Source organism: Rhinoraja longicauda, chromosome 2, assembly GCF_053455715.1.
Source record: "Rhinoraja longicauda isolate Sanriku21f chromosome 2, sRhiLon1.1, whole genome shotgun sequence".
NCBI lineage: Eukaryota > Metazoa > Chordata > Chondrichthyes > Rajiformes > Arhynchobatidae > Rhinoraja > Rhinoraja longicauda.
In genome coordinates, this window is record NC_135954.1 from 7,581,149 (window position 1) to 7,596,983 (window position 15,835).

A 15,835-nucleotide genomic window follows, 5' to 3' on the forward strand; every position below is an offset into this window, starting at 1 on the left:
CACACGGGTCACGGGGAGAATGTGCAAACTCCATACAGTCAGGATCGAACCCAAGTCTCTGGTGCAGTGAGGCAGCAACTCTACCGCTGCGCCACCGATGTCCTGAAGTGGGGCTAAGGTGGTGATAGACAAGCTGCAAATTTGCAGTGAGCCTTTGCAAGGAAACTGGGGGGCCCTTCAGGATCTCCAATGCTGCCCCCTCACTTGCTTCAAATCCTTTAAACCCACCCTACCGTTGCTAAATTCTTAAGTTTCCCATGTGATCATTATATAATAAAAACGTAGAAAATAGGTGCAGGAGTAGGCCATTCGGCCCCTCGAGCCAGCACCGTCATTCAATATCAGTACCCCGTTCCTGCTTTCTTCCCATGTCCCTTGATTCCGTTAGCCCCCAAAGCTATATTTAACTCTGAATCAGATACTAATTCAGGAATCAACGTTTGCATTCGCAACCCTCTGGGTAGAAAACACTGAAGATTCAATCCTAAAAGATGAAATTCCTCCTCGTCTATGTTAAATGGCTACCCATTTATCACAAAATGATATTCATTAGTTTGATATTTCCTTACAAGGAGAAGCATCTTCATTGCATCTAATAGTTTGGTTTAATTTAGAGATACAGCTTGGAAACAGGCGCTTCGACCGGCCGAATCCGCATCGACCAGCGATCCCCGCACACTAACTCTATCCTACGCACTTGGGACAATTTACAATTACACCGAGACAATTAACCGACAAGCCTGTACGCCTTTGGAGTGCGGGAGGAAACCTGTGACCTGCGTGGGTTTTCTCCGAGACCTCCGTTTTTTTCTCACACTCCAAAGACGTACAAGGTTTGGTGGCTAATTGGCTTGGTAAAATTGTAAACTGTCGCTAGTGTGTGTAGGATAGCGTTAGCGTGCGGGGATCGCTGGGCGGCACGGGCGTTGTAGTCCTAAGGGCCTATTTCCGCGCTGTATCTCCAAACTAAATTACGGAGCAGATTTAAAAAAAATTGTGCCCATCTTTTCCCAACCAAAGGCTATTCTACCGTCACAATGGGCTGCTTGTATATTTTGCAGAATGCAGAAATTCTTTTGGGAGCATTTCCTCAGATTACAGAGCAATATTTCCCCCCCAGCCACTATAAAATTCAGTTAGCCTTCAATTTTGTTAATTTCTTGGTAATTGTTTGGAGCTCAAGTGTGAATAGAAGATTGACTAAATAAAAGAGAGCAGGGAAAGTGGCGAATGATGGTTTTTCGGTCGCAGCCCATTTAATCAAAAGCTTCCTTTGCCAATAGGCCTAATGCTTATTGAAAGTGCAATTACACAGGCAGCCACATTACCTTCCAACCCTGATTTTCTCAAATAATTCTTTATCAAATGGCATTTCCCCATTTAACAAAGCCGTGATTGTCACCATTAATTTTATAGGCATCTTTCCAAGCATCAATTAATTTTAGTCCCGGAGTATAAATCCACCACACTCTCCATTTATAGACTGATTGCTGGATCCATCCTTCTTCTCGACAAGCTTGGAAAATTGAGCCTTTGCAATTTCTTTCTTCACTTTCCTCAGCATTCAAAGATGGATTCATTCTGGCCCAAGTGACTTCTCTTTTGCAAATTCGGACAATCTTTCAAGTGCGTCCTCTGTTATTTTATACAATTGAATCTCTATTTATTCCGCATCCATTCCCCCACAGGCTAATGTTAACCTAGCGCTGGCACAACTGCACTCAGCCATCAGCAAGCAGCAGGATGCCCACCCCGATGGTGCCTTCATTGTTGCCGGGGACTTTAATCAGGTCGACATACGAGCTGCGCTCCGCAAACTCCACCAGCATGTGCAGTACCCTACCAGGGGCTCGAACACGCTGGATAAAGTGTACACCAACGTAAAGGACACCTACAGAGCTCTCCCCTGCCCACCCCTGGGACAATCCGATCACCTCTCACTGCTTCTACTGCCCGCATACAAACCCCTCATCCGCAAGACCAAACCTACAATTAAGACGGTCAAAATATGGCCCGAGGATGCCACCCTACAACTCCAGGACTGCTTTGATCGCACCGACTGGGACCTGTTTGCACAACAGGCCACTGCGGTTCAGAGTTAGACGGAGGAGTACACATCCACTGTGCTCTCCTACATCAACTGCTGTGTGGCGAATGTCACGGAGGACAAGGAAACAAAGATGTACCCAAACCGGAAACCGTGGATGAATAAGGAGGTACAGAACATGCTGAGGGCACGCAACAATGCCTTTAAATCTGGTGACACTTCAGCATACAGTGTTGCCAGGTCAAACCTGAACAAAGGTATAAAAAGGGCCAAAGACACCCACAGGCAACGGGTGGAAGACCACTTCAACACTACGGACACCAGAAGCATGTGGCAGGGTGTCAGGGACATCACTGGCTACAAGAGCAGCCCTGCCTGCCCCCACAGCGATATGACACTGACCAAAGAGCTTAACACCTTCTTTGCCCGCGTCGAAACTGGCAACACCACCATGAGTGGAAGAACCCCAGCCGAGGCGGAAGGACTGGTCTTAACATTGAGCACACAGGAGGTACAACGCGCTCTGCGAAGGGTCAACCCATACAAGGCTGCAGGCTCGGACGGAGTTCAAGGAAGGGTACTTAGGGACTGTGCTGAACAGTTGGCTGGGGTATTCACCAGGATCTTTAACCTGTCACTCTCTCTGGCTACGGTCCCCAAGTGCCTGAAGTCGGCTACCATCGTGCCGGTGCCGAAAAAGATCACCAACCTGAACGACTACCGTCCGGTTGCCCTAACTCCGACAGTCATGAAGTGCTTTGAAAGGCTGGTCCTCTCACACATCAAATCCAGCATCCCTGACTCACTGGACTAACATCAATTTGCATACAGGGCAAACAGATCCACAGAGGGCGCCATCTCTCTGGCTCTTCAAACTGTTTCTAATTTTGTTTCACTGGGTTGTATAAATTTAGCTAATTAATTTATTGCATCGTATGGAAGGCGCATTCCCAATCTCGTTGTACTCCTGTACAATGACAATAAAGATATATTGTATTATTATATATATTATTATTACAACTTTGGCAGGATCTACTTTTACCTTTGTTGAAAAAGACACGTGCCTCTTAGGTACTTCAGTCAAACACTTGAGTTGGATTAATTTTTTAGTGTACACCATTCCAACCAAAGAATAAGAACAAGGAACTGCATTCCCACGTAAAGACACACAATGCTGGAATAACTCAGCGAGTCAGACAGCATCCATGGAGAACACGAACGGCTAGACATCTAGTTTCATCTTTAAGGTCAGGACTCCTCACAGTCTCGGAGTAGGACACTAAAGATTCCCACCAACAACTAGAGAGCAGTCCTGGTCTACTATCTACCTCACTGGAAACCCTTGGACTATCTTCGGTCGGACTTTACCTTACACCAAACGTTATTCCCTTTATCCCGCATCTGTACACAGTGGACGGCTCGATTGTAATCATGTATTGCCTTTCTGCTGACTGGTTAGCACGCAACAAAAGCTTTTCACTGTACCTCGGTACACGTGACAATAAACTAAACTCATCAGGTGATGTTTCGGTTCAGGACCTTTCTTCACCCAGCACTGTGACGTAGCGGTAGAGCTACTGCCTTACAGTTGCAGAGACCCAGTTTTGATACTGACTACCAGTGTACCAGAGTTTGTACATTCTCCCCGTGACCGGCGTGGGTTTTCCCCGGGAGCACCGGTTTCCACCCGCACTCCAAAGACGTACTGGTTTGTTGGCTAATTGGCTTGGTTAAAAAAAAAGTAAGTTGTCCCTAGTGTGTGTTAGATAGTGTTAGTGCGAGAGGATCGCTGGTCAGGGCGGACTTGTATCTCTAAACTAAACAGCAGCGCTGTATACTGTGGCGCAACCTGGGGGTCAAGCCACTTACTGATCGAACCATCGTCACCAGAACCGGAACGATCACATGACAGGGAGATGACAGTTGACAGTTGGAGATGACAGTTGACAGTTGGACATGACAGTTGACAGTTGGAGATGACAGATGACAGTTGGAAATGACAGTTGACAGTTGGAGATGGGAAGCTCAGCTCGAGCCCACGAGTGAACAGACATGTGGTGCTCCTCTCAACAGCAACAAGCACCTAACTGTTCTCCTAACGAAGCGCGCATGTGTTCAACCACTGTTTCGTTAATAAAACCCATTTGATTCACAATGTTTGGTTTACTACAATACTTCATTTTCCTCTCATGAAAGGCTTCAAGTAGGGCACAAATCTCCTCTGAAGGTTTGCCATTACCCAGTGTTTTGTGTGTAGGTAAGCCTGCAGCACTCTTAACCTGAAGGTTGCAGGTTCAAGTCTGAACAGAGAAATCAAGCATAAAATTTCATTCTGATGATGCCATTGCGAAATTGCACGGGATTGTGGGATGTGGGAAACTCGCTCCACGAGGCGGCTGTTAAACTGAAATATTCCTCAAAAAAAGGGAATTGTTTTTTAGTGTAGTTTAGAAATACAACGTGGAAACAGGCCCATCGGCCCACCGTGTCCGGGCCTACCCCTGATCCCCTGTACATTAGCATGATCCTACACACACTAGGGATAATTTACAAGTTTACCAAAGCCAATTAACCTACAAAACTGTGCAAGAAGGAACTGCAGATACTGGTTTAAACGGAAGATCGACACAGAAAGCTAGAGTAACTCAGCGGGACAGGCAGCATGGCTGAGTGTCACCCATTCCTTCTCTCCAGAGATGCCGCCTGTCCCGCTGAGTTACTCCAGTTTTTGTGTCAATCTACAAAACTGTATGTCTTTGGATCATCTTCAAATACCTGCCACTGATTACTACCACTGACTAATACCAACTACATTTAATCAAAGCAGATTATGTACAGGCTACAACATTGCTACTCAATGTCAAATGCAGAATATTGAAGCACAGGGACAGGCCCTTCTGCCCTCAATGTCTGTGTCGAACATGATGCTGTTAACTAATCTCCTCTGTCTACATGTAATCCATATCCCCTCCACTTCATGCAAAACCATGTGCAAATCTTACTCAATTCTCGCAAAAACTGAACGCCACATTACAAAAGTCACTGGATTTCAAATTAAACCAATTTTAGTTTAAAGCACTTGATTTTTTTTGGCAACAATGGGGAGAGAGTACGACCTGTAATGGAGATCAAATAGAGAATGATGGTGCCTGATTATAACAAATGGAGTGACAAAGGGTAAACATTTAGGATTAGAAAATATATCAGACTCCATTACTTGGAGAAAGCTAGACCTCCCACTTCACATAACAGACTAAATCAAGGCTGGATAGGAACTGTGGTGAAGGACAAAGGAAGTGGTCAGAGATATCCTAGTCTGCGATAGACAATAGACAATAGCTGCAGGAGTAGGCCATTCGGCCCTTCAAGTCAGCACCACCATTCAATGTGATCATGGCTGATCATTCTCAATCAGTACCCCGTTCCGGCCTTCTCCCCATACCCCCTGACTCCGCTATCATTAAGAGCTCTATCTAGCTCTCTCTTGAATGTATTCAGAGAATTAGCCTCCACTGCCTTCTGAGGCAGAGAATTCCACAGATTTACAACTCTCTGACTGAAAAAGTTTTTCCTCATCTCCGTTCTAAATGGCCTACCTCTTATTCTTAAACTGTGGCCCCTGGTTCTGGACTCCCCCAACTTTGGGAACATGTTTCCTGCCTCTAACGTGTCCAACCCCTTAATAATCTTATATGTTTCGATAAGATCCCCTCTCATCCTTCTAAATTCCAGTGTATACAAGCCTAGTCGCTCCAGTCTTTCAACACATGACAGTCCCGCCATTCCGGGAATTAACCTAGTAAACCTACACTGCACGCCCTCAATAGCAAATCCTTCCTCAAAAGGGATAGAAACCATGGAAGTTATCAAAAAAGAGAGTGGTTACAAGTGCTTAAGTACAGGTGTCAGAGGTTATGGGGAAAAGGCAGGAGAATGGGGTTGGGATGGAGAGACAGATCAGCCATGAATGAATGGCGGAGTAGATTTGAAGGGCCGAATGGCCTAATTCTACTCCTATTCCTTATGACCTTAAAAAAAAACAAGTGGTTGAAGAAGTTTATGCATATTTTGACGTGTGTAAAATTCTCAACAATTAGGTCTGTTGATGATACTAAAAACTGACCACATTGGTGAATAACTTTTTTATGACAGAGATAGATAAGATTCTTGATTAGTATGGGTGTTTGGTGTTATGGGGAGAAGGCAGGAAAATGGGGTTTGGAGGGAAAGATAGATCATCCATGATTGAATGGCGGAGTAGACTTGAAGGACCGAATGGCCTAATTCTGCTCTTATCACTTACGAACTTATGAATAACAAATTTCTAGGCTACTCGAAGATGTCATCAAACTGGTTGGCTTAACACAAATGTGCCAAATGAAATTCAATGAGTGAAAATAAATGCATTTGGTAGGTCAAACAAGACAATAATTGGGTAGGTCAAACAAGCCACGACTCAATAATTGACAAAATATTCAGAAATTCATGTTCTCAGAGCAGAAGTAGGCCTTTTGGCCCATTGTACCTACTCCGCCATCCATTCGTGGCTGATCTATCTTTCCCTCTCAACCCCATTCTCCTGCCCATAACCCCTGACACCCGTACGAATCAAGAATCTGTCAATCCTCGCCTTAAAAATATTAAAGAAGCATTGAGGAGAGATCTTTGAATGCATGTTTGTAGATCAAGTGATCATGCAGGTTGATATGGTGGTTTTGGCTTATATGATGCTGATATGATACAGACTGTAGAAAATATTAGTCGACCGTAGGTCTTAGTCACAGAGTGATAGTGTGGAAAAAGGCCCTTCGGCCCAACTAGCCCACATCGGCCAACATGTGTTTACAACACAGGAAGGCATTTCAACCTCTTGAGTCTATCACAGCCAACAAATTATTTCCATTCTCGCACTAACCTATTACAGACAATGGACAATAGGAGTAGGCCATTCTGCCCTTCGAGCCAGCACCACCATTCATTGTGATCATGGCTGATCATTCTCAATCAGTACCCCGTTCCTGCCTTCTCCCCATACCCCTCTGACTCCGCTATCCTTAAGAGCTCTATCTAGCTCTCTCTTGAATGCATTCAGAGAATTGGCCTCCACTGCCTTCTGAGGCAGAGAATTCCAGATTCACAACTCTCTGACTGAAAAAGTTTTTCCTCATCTCAGTTCTAAATGGCCTACCCCTTATTCTTAAACTGTGGCCCCTTGTTCTGGACTCCCCCAACATTGGGAACATGTTTCCTGCCTCTAACGTGTCCAACCCCTTAATAATCTTATACGTTTCGATAAGATCCCCTCTCATCCTTCTAAATTCCAGTGTATACAAGCCTAGTCGCTCCAGTCTTTCAACATATGACAGTCCCGCCATTTCTTCCCCCATTCCCAGATTCTGCACCCACCAACACACCCAAGGGCAATTTACGACAATCTGCATGTCTTTGTGATGTTGGACGAAACCAGAGGAATCCCAAGTAGCCAAGTGAGAAGAATAGATTGAGTAGATGCATAGTGTCTCTTGCCCAGAGTAGGGGAATCAAGAACCAGAGGATATAGTTTTAAAGTGAGGGGGGGGGGGGAAATTTCATAGGAACCTGAGGGGTGACTTTTTCACGCGAAGGGTTGAAGGGAAGAGGTTGAAATGCCTTCCTATGTTGTAAACACATGTTGGCTGATGTGGGTTAGTTGGGCCGAAGGGCCTTTTTCCACACTATCACTCTGTTACTAAGAGCTACGGTCGACTAATATTTTCTACAGTCTGTATCAGCCCTTTATGCTTTGGCCAATAAAGGAAGGCATCATATAAGCCAAAACCACCATATCAACCTGCATGATCACTTGATCTACAAACATGCATTCAAAGATCTCTCCTCAATGCTTCTTTAATATTTTTAAGGCGAGGATTGACAGATTCTTGATTAGTACGGGAAGGAGCTGCCAGAGACGGTAGTTGAGGCAGGTACTATTGCAATGTTTATAAGAAATATTTAGACCGGACAGTGGATAAAAAAGGTTTGGAGGGATATGGGCCAAATGCAGGCAGGTAGGACTAGATGGGACATGTTGGCCGATGCGGGCAAGTTGGGCCGAAGGGCCTGTTCCCACAATGCAAGACTCTCTCTATGACGGGGAGAATGTGCATCGTCCACACAGGTGGTCATGGTTGAAGCAGCATCTCTATTAGCTGTACCACTGAGATGGCTCTACAGTTTTAATCAACACACAAGAAGCTTGCAAGAGAATAAGAGGGACTACAGAGGATGTATCTAGCCAGGTCTTGAGAATGTATGGTTATGAGGTAAGACATTGTAGGGTGTCGATGTTTTTCTCTGAAACAAAGGAGATTTCATTGAGGTGTAAAATGCAATGAGTACCCTGAATAAATAGGGTGCCATTATCCACGTTTTCCCTTTATCATGTATCTTACACTGTGGATGGCTCGATTATAATCATGTTGTCTTTCCACCGACTAGGTAGTGCGCAACAAAAGCGTTTCACTGTACCTCGGTACACGTGACAATAACATAAACTACGTTCAGTCTGAAGAAGGGTCCCGAACTGAAACATCACTTATGCATGATCTCCAGAGGTCCTATCTGACCCGCTGAGTTACTCCAGCATTCAGTGTAAACCAGCATCTGCAGTTCCTTCCTACATTCTCCTGATGGTTTCCAGGTTTCAGCACAGCTTCGACTTGCATTTCACAGATTTAATGTATCTTTGATTTCTCTCTCCATTGATACTGCCCAATCTATTGCCTATTTGTAGCATTTTCACTTTTTTTCCCAGGATTTCAGCATCAGCAAAATTATGCTTTTGGGAGGAGGTGCCCCATAAAGGATAAATACAGGCAGTGATGCAGTGGTAGAGCTGCTGCCCTCGAGCGCCAGAGGTGCTGTATGTAAGGAGTCTGCATGTTTCCCCTGTGAATGCGTAGTTTTTCTCCGGGTGCTTCAGATTCCTCCCTCAATCCAAAGACATGCAGGTCTGTGGTTAATTGGCTTCTGGAAATTACTCCGAGTGAGTAAGATGCAAAAATGGGAGTGCATAGGACTAGCATGAATGGGTCGGCGTGGGCTTGATGGGCCAAAGGGCCCGTTTCCATGCTCTGTTTCTAATCACCAAGCACTCGTGGCAACCAAAGATAGACATAAAGTGCTGGAGTAACTCAGCGGGTCAGAGACCATCTCTGGAAAAATAGGATGGGTGACGTTTTGGGTCAGGATCCTTCTTCAGACTGAATTTCACAGTTCAGACTGCATTTGGGTCAGGACCCTTCTTCAGACTCTCCCATCGGGCAAAAGGTATAGAAATGTGAAAACGCACACCTCCAGATTCAGGGTCAGTTTCTTCCCAGCTGTTATCAGGCAACTGAACCATTCTACCACCAACGAGAGAGCAGTCGTACTACTACACACCTCATTGCAATAGACAATAGACAATAGGTGCAGGAGTAGGCCATTCAGCCCTTCGAGCCAGCACCGCCATTCAATGCGATCATGGCTGATCACTCTCAATCAGTACCCCGTTCCTGCCTTCTCCCCATACCCCCTCACTCCGCTATCCTTAAGAGCTCTATCCAGCTCTCTCTTGAAAGCATCCAACGAACTGGCCTCCACTGCCTTCTGAGGCAGAGAATTCCACACCTTCACCACTCTCTGACTGAAAAAGTTCTTCCTCATCTCCGTTCTAAATGGCCTACCCCTTATTCTTAAACTGTGGCCCCTTGTTCTGGACTCCCCCAACATTGGGAACATGTTTCCTGCCTCTAATGTGTCCAATCCCCTAATTATCTTATATGTTTCAATAAGATCCCCCCTCATCCTTCTAAATTCCAGTGTATACAAGCCCAATCGCTCCAGCCTTTCAACATACGACAGTCCCGCCATTCCGGGAATTAACCTAGTGAACCTACGCTGCACGCCCTCCATAGCAAGAATATCCTTCCTCAAATTTGGAGACCAAAACTGCACACAGTACTCCAGGTGCGGTCTCACCAGGGCCCGGTACAACTGTAGAAGGACCTCTTTGCTCCTATACTCAACTCCTCTTGTTACGAAGGCCAACATTCCATTGGCTTTCTTCACTGCCTGCTGTTCCTGCATGCTTCCTTTCATTGACTGATGCACTAGGACACCCAGATCTCGTTGAACTCCCCCTCCTCCTAACTTGACACCATTCAGATAATAATCTGCCTTTCTATTCTTACTTCCAAAGTGAATAACCTCACACTTAATCTACATTAAACTGCATCTGCCATGTATCCGCCCACTCACACAACCTGTCCAAGTCACCCTGCAGCCTTATTGCATCTTCCTCACAATTCACACTACCCCCCAGCTTAGTATCATCTGCAAATTTGCTAATGGTACTTTTAATCCCTTCGTCCCTTGGACTATCTTTGAACGGACTTCACTGGCTTTAACTTGCACTAATCGTTATTTCCTTATCATGTACAGGGCCCTCCATAAAGTTTTGGACAAAGACCCATCATTTATTTATTTGCCTCTATACTCCACAATTTGAGATTTGTAATAGAAATAAAATCACGTGGTTAAAGTGCATTGTCAGATTTTAATAAAGGCCATTTTTATACATTTTGGTTTGATCATGTAGAAATTACAGCTGTGTTTATACATAGTCCCCCAATTTCAGGGCACCATAATGTTTGGGACACACGGCTTCACAGGTGTTTGTAATTGCTCAGGTGTGTTTAATTGCCTCCTTAATGCAGGTATAAGAGAGCTCTCAGCACCTAATCTTTCCTCCAGTCTTTCACCCCCACCAGGGGGCTGCCTCGCCGACATTCTGTCTGTCCTTTTCGAACTCTTCTTGATGAGTTTTAAAACTTTGTGTTAAAGTTCTCTGGTTTGTTTTATGTGGAGGGTGGAGGGTGGGGGAGGGGTTCAGGGAAACTGTTCTTCAATCTTTTACCTTGCCGGAGATGCGATTGTTTTCTGGATCGTATCTCCGGTCGCTCTGCGGCCTAACATCACGGAGCTGGAGGCCTTGCCTGGGACTGACCTTCCCCTGCGGGGGCGTGGACTTACCATCTGAGCCTGCGATCCCTTGCCTGGGATCGACGCTCCAAAGCAACCTGCGGACTTTAACATCAGGAGCTCGCATTCTCGGGTTGAGACCGGTCGGGAGCTCTAAAAGCTGCACGAGGTTCGACTGGTCCCGACCCGGGGTAGATCGCCGGCGCGAGGGAGCTGAGATTCCCCCCCCCCCCACCCCCCAATGCAGGAGCTTGATCGCCCTGACGAGGAAGGCCCACCGCCGGCTACGGGAGTCAAGATCGTCCCATCAACGGAAGGTTCGATCGAGGCCCCGACCGCCGGAGGACAAAAAGGAGATTGAACTTTTTTCGCCCTGAGGAATGTGGAGGAGTCACCGTGGTGGATGTTCATGTTAATATGTATTTTGTGTGTCCTGTTGCTTTTTATTGTTATGACTGTATGGCAAAAGAAGTTCCTCATATGTTGCAAAACATAATTGATATTATTGTGATTGTGTGAAAAATAGCCTTTATTAAAATCTGACAATGTGCACTTTAACCACATGTGATTTTTTGTTCTGTTACAAATCTCAAATTGTGGAGTGCAGAGGCAAATAAATAAATGATGGGTCTTTGTCCCAAACATTAGGGAGGGCACTGTATCTGTACATTGTGAATGGTGTGGCGCCACCTAGGGGGCAAGCCACTTACTGATCGAACCTTCGTCACCAGAACTGGAACGATCACGTGACAGAATGAGGGTTGACAGTTGGAGATGAGAAGCTCTGCTCGAGCCCATTAGTGGACAGACGTGTGGTGCTCCTCTCAACAGCAACAAGCACCTAACTGTTCTCCTAACTAAGCGTGCGCGTGTTCAACAACTGTTACGTTAATAAACCCGTTTAACTCACAACGCTTGGTTTACTACAATGGCTCGATTGTAATCATGTATTGTCTTTCCGCTGACTAGTTAGCACACAACAAAAGCTTTTCAGTGTACCTCGGTACACATGACAGACAATAAACTAAACTCAAACTGAACTGAACTGAGACATCATCACAACTTTGTTTTAGGAACAGCTCCATAAAAGACCACAAGAAAGACTCTAAAGACTGGTGAATATTGAATTCCCTTTAAAAAAGACAACCTTCAAGCGCTTAATATTGCACAGGAGCAAAGCGCTGGATTCTCCTCCCAGTGCAAACGTTCACGTGCGGAGTTTGGTTTGAGAGCAAATTTGGAGCTTTGTGCTTTTGAACCGGGCCGCGGGCAGCGTTCGGATGCAGAGGGAGGGAGCACCTGAGGGTGGCAGAGGGAGGGAGCACCTGAGGGTGGCAGAGGGAGGGAGTGCCCATGGGTATAGGGGGTGGAGAGTGCAGAGGGAGGGAGTGCCCGTGCGTGCAGAGGGAGAGAGGGAGCGCCTGAGGGTACAGAGGAAGGGAGCGCCAAGGGTACACAGGGAGTGCCTGGTTACAGAGGGTCCCACAGACCTGCCGGCCGGGGGTACACGGTGCTGGCACTAAGGGGTGGGCGGGCAGGCAGGGATGGCCACAAGTGCAGGTGGCGCCATGTATCCAAAGAACACCTTTGGCAGGTGATTCCCAGGGTGGGGGGTGGAGAGGGGGCGCTGCGGACCGCTGCTCACCGCCAGGCAGGGCGGAGAGAGGGATATTCTACCCCTCCCCTCCCCCTCTCACACATCTCCCTCCCTCTCTCTCTCCCCTCCAAGCCCCCTCTCCCCCCCACCGTCCTCGCCTCTCTCCCCCACCCCCCTCCTCTCTACCCCCCTCTCTCCCATTCCGCCATCCCTCTCTCTCTCTCCCGGCCCTTTCTACCACCCCTCTTTCTCTCGCTCCCCCTCTCTACCCCACCCCCTCTCTCTCTCCCCCACACCCCCCCTCATCCCTCCCTCTCCCCTCCTTATCCCACCCTCATCCCTCTCCCCTGCTCTCTCTTCCCCATCCTCCTCCCTCTCTCCCCCACACCCCCCTCTCTCTCCCCCACCCTCCTCCCTCTCACCCACACCCCCTCTCTATCCCACCCTCATATCTCCCTCTCCCCTCCTCTCCCTACCCCACCCTCATCCCTCTCCCCATCTCTTTCTACCCCACCCTCATCCCTCTCCCTACCCCACCTACCCCCTCTCCCCGTCCTCTCTACCCTCCTCTATCCACCACCCTCCCCCTCTCTCTACCCCACCCTCATCCCTCCCTCTCCCCCACACCCTCCTCCCTCTCTCCCCCACATCCCCCCTCTCTATCCCCCACACCCTCCCTCCCTCTCCCCCCTCACTACCGTCCCTCCCCCTCTCCTCCTCCCCCTCCTCTCCTCCCCTCCTCTCCTCCCCCCCCCCTCCCCCCCCCCTCCCCCTCCCCCTCCCACCATTTCGCGCCAATTCCCTCACCCAACCAACGTCCTGCCGTCTCTCCAGCCGCCGTCCCGACTTGGCGCCGCGGGCAGGGGAGGGGAGGGCAGAGCAGAGCAGAGCAGAGCTCGGCGAGGTCGGATGCGCGGCTGACCCCGGCCCAACAGCGCCCGCCGGCCCCACCACTCGTCTCCACAACAGCACCCGCCGCCCCGGCCCGACCCGGACAAGACAAAATGGCGGCCCCTCCGCCTGGAAGTGACGTGCTGCTTCATTTACATATCGTGGCATTGACCAACAAAGTTCAAATCTCTCAAAACACAATGCCAAGAGTTTGCAGGTGTCTACCCCCCACCCCATCCCCACCCCCATCCCCCATTCCCAACCCCAACCCCCACCCCCATCCACACCCCACCCCCATCCCCCATTCCCAACCCCCACCCCCATCCACACCCCACCCCCATTCCCAACCCCCACCCCCCATTCCCTATCCCCACCTCCACTCCACCCCACCCCCCCATTCCCTACCCCCATCCCCACCCCCATCCTCCTATTCCCATCCCCCACCCCCCATCCCCATCCCCACTTTTTTTGCACGGTTGCATTTTTGGCACCCAAAAGTTGGAGTCTAGTCTAGTGTTGTCAAGTCTAGTCTAGCCAAGTCTAGTCAGCTCTAGTCTAGTCTAGTCTAGTCAAGTCACCTCTAGTCTAGTCTAGTCAAGTCAGCTGTAGTCTAGTCTAGTCAAGTCCGCTCTAGTCTAGTCTAGTCAAGTCAGCTCTAGTCTAGTTTAGTCAATTCTAGTCAAGTCAATTCTAGTCAAGTCTAGTCAATAGGCAATAGGTGCCGGAGTAGGCCATTCGGCCCTTCGAGCCAGCACCGCCATTCAATGTGATCATGGCTGATCATTCTCAATCAGTACCCCGTTCCTGCCTTCTCCCCATACCCCCTGACTCCGCTATCATTAAGAGCTCTATCTAGCTCTCTCTTGAATGCATTCAGAGAATTGGCCTCCACTGCCTTCTGAGGCAGTGAATTCCACAGATAAATGTCTAGTCTAATCAAGTATAGTCTAGTCAAGTCTAATCTAGTCTAGTCAATTCTAGTCTACTCAAGTCTAGTCAAGTTTAGTCTATCCTTGTCAAGTCTAGTCTAGTCATGTCTAGTCTATCCTAATCAAGTCTAGTCCAATTCTAGTCTAATCAAGTCTAGTCTAGTCAAGTCTAGTCTAGTCTAGTCTCCTCTGACTCTCAGTCTGAGAAAGGGTCTCGACCTGAAGCACCACCCATTCATTCTCTCCAGAGATGCTGCCCGCCCCGCTGAGTTACTCCGGCATTTTGTGTCCACCTTCGGTGAAAACCAGCATCTGCAGTTCCCTCCTACTCAGTTCAGTTTATTATCACGTGTACCGAGATACAGTGGAAAGCTTGTGTGCTAACCAGTCAGCAGAAAGACAATACACGATTACAATCGAGCCCTTCTCGGTGTATAGATACGCGATAAAGGTAAATATGCTGCTCACCCAAAATATTTAATTCTGGCGAGAATTGAGGGGAACGGGGGTGATGTTGTTTGGAGGAGGCGTATCACGATGACCTCAGTGATTGGAATGAACCAGTTGGAGAAAGTTGATACTTGGCCTCCTTTGCATTGGGAGGGGGTGGTGTCAGCCCTGTTGCAATGGCCAACCCGTTGGGTTGCTATCTAATGGATGAGGCAAACCCATTGATGAGGAAAGACTAGTCAGTGAGAGTTGCATGAGGAACTTCTAATGTGGAGGTCATTTCCAATTCAATATGTGAATGGTTAACCTCAGCAGGAATGGTGGTTAATAATGGGTTAAATATTGGTGATCCCCGTGCGCAAATGAAAGTGGTTCTAAAGGACACAAAGTACTGGAGTAAAACAGGTCTGGCAGCATCTCTGGAGATGATGGATAGGTGACTCCTTGAGTTGAGACCGTTCTTCAGACGGGTCCTGATAGCAGATGACACAGTAGACCAAAAGTTGGATACACCTCTACAGATGCAAGTCAGTTGAGTGTAAAATTGGTAGATTCATGTTGGTCAGTCAAGAACAAGCCTTGGATTGTAGTTGATTCTCAATATAAGGTTCTTCAACAAATGTTATGGTTTAAAAGTACACTAAAGAGTGAAATTATTCACTAAGTGTTGGACTTTTAGTTGATTGGTAATTTGAAGAAGGAAATATGATTGAGTTGATGGCCATATCTCTTCTGTCAACTTTCAAAAATATATTAAGGGTCCTGACCTAACCATTCCCACCACAGATTCTGCCTGACTTGCCCAGTTCCTCCTGCACATTGTATTTTACTCAAGATTCCAACATCTGCAGTTCCTTGTCTCTCCACTATGGCTTAATGACTATCTTTTTTGAGTAGGATTATTGGCAATGATGTGAA

General features: G+C 47.5%; 1 protein-coding gene across 2 annotated transcripts in view; it reads right to left on the reverse strand.

Annotated features, from left to right (window-relative positions):
• adnp2a (ADNP homeobox 2a) overlaps positions 1 to 13,614 on the reverse strand; it is a 29,597-nt gene extending 15,983 nt beyond the window's left edge. The window contains exon 1 of one of the 2 annotated variants that reach the window (XM_078414671.1): positions 13,455 to 13,614. The gene's annotated coding sequence lies outside the window, so the exon portion shown is untranslated. Of the gene's footprint in view, positions 1 to 3,916; positions 4,005 to 13,454 lie in introns of those variants that run through there. The other variant, XM_078414678.1, reaches the window with a different exon arrangement.
• Positions 13,615 to 15,835: the final 2,221 nt, after the last annotated feature.